Genomic DNA, 4,057 nt, shown 5'->3' with positions numbered 1-4,057 from the left:
GATATGAAATCTAGGATTTGCTTAAACTAATCTAGTGGGAAGAGATGGGGTGGTGGGTGAGCAGTAGATGTGAACACAGACAAAATTCAGCTGAGGTTATCATTGTTGAAGCTGAGTGACATATAGATAGTAAGTAGTTCTTATTGCTATTTTCTTTGCTTTTATATCTGCTCACATTTTTAATAATGCAAATTTTCAAAAATCTCATTTTGAATATGTAAAAGGCAGAATGCCTTAGAAAAATGACTAATTGTAGGTTTTAGGAAATATATAAGATTTTATTATACCAGACCAAGAAAGTTATTAAAGACTTTTTTGGTGTCATGTTGCAAGGACTTCATAGCTTAATCGAAGTTGTTCCCACTAGCCAATTTGGGCATAAATAAGAATAACAGTTAGAGTGGATAAAACTACATCAAATATGTTTGAATCCAGAAATACATAATAATTTTAAACAAACAAACAAAACCTCACCATTCTCCTTTGGAGGATGCTGGAGAAATAATTCATCATTTTTAGAAATTTGTATAAACAGGGAAAGATTTAAACATGTGTCTCATCTTTCTATATAGCTATAACTCAGGGTAACCAAACATTGTCCAGGGGGAAGTTACCATTCATAGAAGTACTCAGCTAGATGGAATCAGGATATCAACATTTTGCAACCCTTAATAAAACAAGGGATCTAGACAATGATTATCAAGGGATGGTAACAACTTAAAAGGAGAAACAACTGAATGTTATATGCTTCAAAACGAAAATGCACAACTACCGCAAGCACGTTGTTACCAAAACAGAGTACCTGAAATGATCAAGCTTCTAGATCTAACTATAGGAAGTACAAGAGACAAAGAAACATATTAACTATCATCATAACCATGCAATTAGCAAAGTCCAGATTGAGTAACCCTATTGACAAATGACTTTCTCTCTCTCTCTCTCTCTCCAAATAAAGGGGGAGAGGGAGGGAGACAATCTATAGTTCATGAGACATTTCAACAATTAAATTTTATGGACATCATTTGGATCCCATTCCAATTTTTTTTTTTTTTTTTTTTACAAGTTTGACAATTAAAAGCCAGGTACAGTGATGCACTCCACCTGTAATCCCAGCTACTCAGGAACTGAGGCTGGAGGATCAGAAGTGTGAAATCAGCCTGGGCAATTGAGAGAGACCCTGTCTCAAAACAAAATAAAGCAAAACAGAAATCAAAATGAAAATTTGACAATTTAGAGATATTTGAACACTGAATATTTGGAAAAATTGTTGTTAGGTTTTTTAGTATTAGAATTAAAAAAAAATTGAAGTAGTCTTCATCTTTTAAAGATATACACTGAATTATTTGTTGACATAATGATATGAGTCTTGGATTTGTTTGACAATAACCCAGAAGATAAGGTAGGATATGAATGAATACAAATTGATCACAAGTTCATCATTATTGAAACCAGATGATAAGTACCTGGGCATTATGATTTTATTCCTTCTGATTTTGTATATGTTTAAAACTCACGTCATAATGTTAACAAGGACAGCAGCAACAATAGCAAAACCCAAAGCCAAGACCGAGAGATCACATAGGTAATTAGGGATAGTCAGACCTGAGCCTGGACTCTGGACTTCCAATCAAATACTCTTTCCCCTATAACAAGCTGTTTTGCCGAGAAGCCAAACTTCTGGGGTACCAGATATGTGCCCAAAGCTTGACAAGCCAGCGGGTGCACTAGGGAACACACTGTGGTGCAATCAAATACTCATACAAGCAGCTCATCAGCAAGCAGCCAAGTGGCAAATTGGGATTGACTGGGAGTGCAGAGCAGCTGTTGACTTTTGAAGTATTGCCCAGAACTCTTGGCTTGTCCTCACTTGGTCTTCAAGGGAGCCATTTCAAAAGCAACCCAGACTTCAAAATGCCCAAACATAGTTGAAAGTCAGCTTCATCTGTTGCTAGACTTTTCTTAATCGCATCACGAGGATTAGTTATTGCTGAGATCTATATAGTCGGACCAGCACGGGGTCTCGTGGTGATAGCTGAGGTCACCATGCCTGGGTCCCGAAGATTATAGTTAGTTTGGAGTGTCATTTCCATATTGTTCCAGGCAACTGTTTGACTAGACACTGAAACGAAGACACCATGTCTGTAGCTCTGGCATGGTCGGGACACCTGGACTGGTGCATAGGTCTGTGCACAGATGAAAACCAGAGATCATATTGAAACTGGGAAAGGTGATAAAGTGGCAGTGGCAGCAGCAGGAAATCAGGAAAAGGGCACAGAAATCTTTCCAAGAAGAGAGACACTGGACCAATATTCAAATGCAGCTAGCTAGGCAGATGGTCGCTGCCTTTTTGCAGTATCCTGATTTCTGGATTTTGTTATATATTCACAGGTTGAGGATCTCCTTGAAGGTCATTTGTGGCAGAGAAAACCAGGGTCAAAATTTTCTATTCTCAGTACTAATATTCTGATTCCATAACCAATTTTCAAGTGTGTTTTAAGCAGTTGTTCCTATTTCAATTGCTTTTTCCTTTCATTGTTCATTCCCATTTTTCTTTCTAACAGCACCCTATAACTCCTTAAAAAAATGATCCCTCCCCCATGTGCAGGGTTGGTGGAATTATTAATCAAATGGACATGGTTTGACCCATGTGTGCTAATCTGACTTCCTGGTGGGATATTGCAGTTGTGATTTATCACGATAGTGACCTCTTAAAGAGAGTGTCTATGGGGTCAAGCTCTTTAGAGCTCTAAAACTTGCCTTCTCAGTAGCCTGTCCTTTCAAAGGCCAGGATCTTTTCTTCATTCTCGTGACTTGTCTCTTTTCTATAAGATTCTCTTTTTGCTTAAGTTGAAATTGGTTTATGTTGCCTACAACTGAACCTAGATGACATTTTGTCCACGAGTGTCAGCCAAGTTCTAAAAGAGAACAAATCAAGGATATTACATACTCATTTATTATAGGGCACTAGAGTTTTTAGTCATACTAACTGAAGTTATTTGCAAACATGTACATAGCATTCTTCTATGTTCTTTAACTTGCTCCTTTGTCCCCATATTTTTTATTAGTACATTATAATTGTAATGGTGGGGTTCATTGTTATATATTTGTACACACACATGGTATAATGTGACCAATATCATTCTGCATTGACTTGCTTTTTATTTTTGGAGGTGCTGGGGATTGAACCCAGGGCCTTGTGCTTATAAGGCAAGCACTCTACCAACTGAGCTACATCCCCAGCCCATGACTTGTTTTTAAGAAAAAACAATTGGGTACTGAAATGTTGATGTGTTTTTGGATTTTCTTTTCCCTTGAGGGAAAACAAATCATAAACTATTATTGTATTTTTAAAGGGCACAATACAATATACCAATATCACATTCATATCTTTACTTCCATGTCTTCTGAAGTATTGGACAAAATTAGCAATAGTAATAGCATAAATCTGAAGTTTGTCCTAAAATTTCCTTGAAGTCCAAGAAAATTCTCATTGCTCAGAATTCATATACTCCTCAATTCTTTTCATCTATACTTTCAAAAAGAGATTTAGTGATAGTTCTTCAAAATTTATCCCAGAAAATAAATTACAGTCTGTATAAAACAAGTATAAGTTTATGTGATGAACACTTCTTTTGTTTAGATACTGACTAGAGCATAAGTGAATCAATACACTTATTGTGCATGGAGAGAGGGGAATGGGCTTTCTACCTGGGGCAATGAGCCTACTTTATATATATATATATATATACACACACACACACACACATTTATTTTTATTCTAATTAGTTATACATGACAGCAGAATGCACTTTAATACATCATGTATAGGTGGAGTATAATTCCTCATTCTTTTGCTTGTACATGATGTAGAATCCCACTGGTTGTATAGTTAAATATGTACATAGGGTAATAATGTCTGATTCATTATACTATCCTTCCTTCCTCCATACCCCCTCCCCTCCCTTCGCTCTTCTCTACCTAATCTAAAGTAACTTTATTCTTCCCTATCTCTCCCCACTACCCCCTACTTATTGTGAATTAGCATCTTGCAACTGCT

General features: G+C 36.6%; 1 non-coding gene across 1 annotated transcript; it reads right to left on the bottom strand.

Annotated features, from left to right (window-relative positions):
• Nucleotides 1-3,165: 3,165 nt before the first annotated feature.
• On the bottom strand, nucleotides 3,166-3,238 carry Trnai-uau (transfer RNA isoleucine (anticodon UAU)). The gene has a single exon. It is a non-coding gene; the product is annotated as a tRNA-Ile (tRNA).
• Between the last annotated feature and the right edge of the window lie 819 nt (nucleotides 3,239-4,057).

The sequence above is a fragment of the Sciurus carolinensis genome, chromosome 6, assembly GCF_902686445.1.
Source record: "Sciurus carolinensis chromosome 6, mSciCar1.2, whole genome shotgun sequence".
Classification (NCBI taxonomy): Eukaryota; Metazoa; Chordata; class Mammalia; order Rodentia; family Sciuridae; genus Sciurus; species Sciurus carolinensis.
This window is presented reverse-complemented; position numbering and strand designations above follow the sequence as displayed.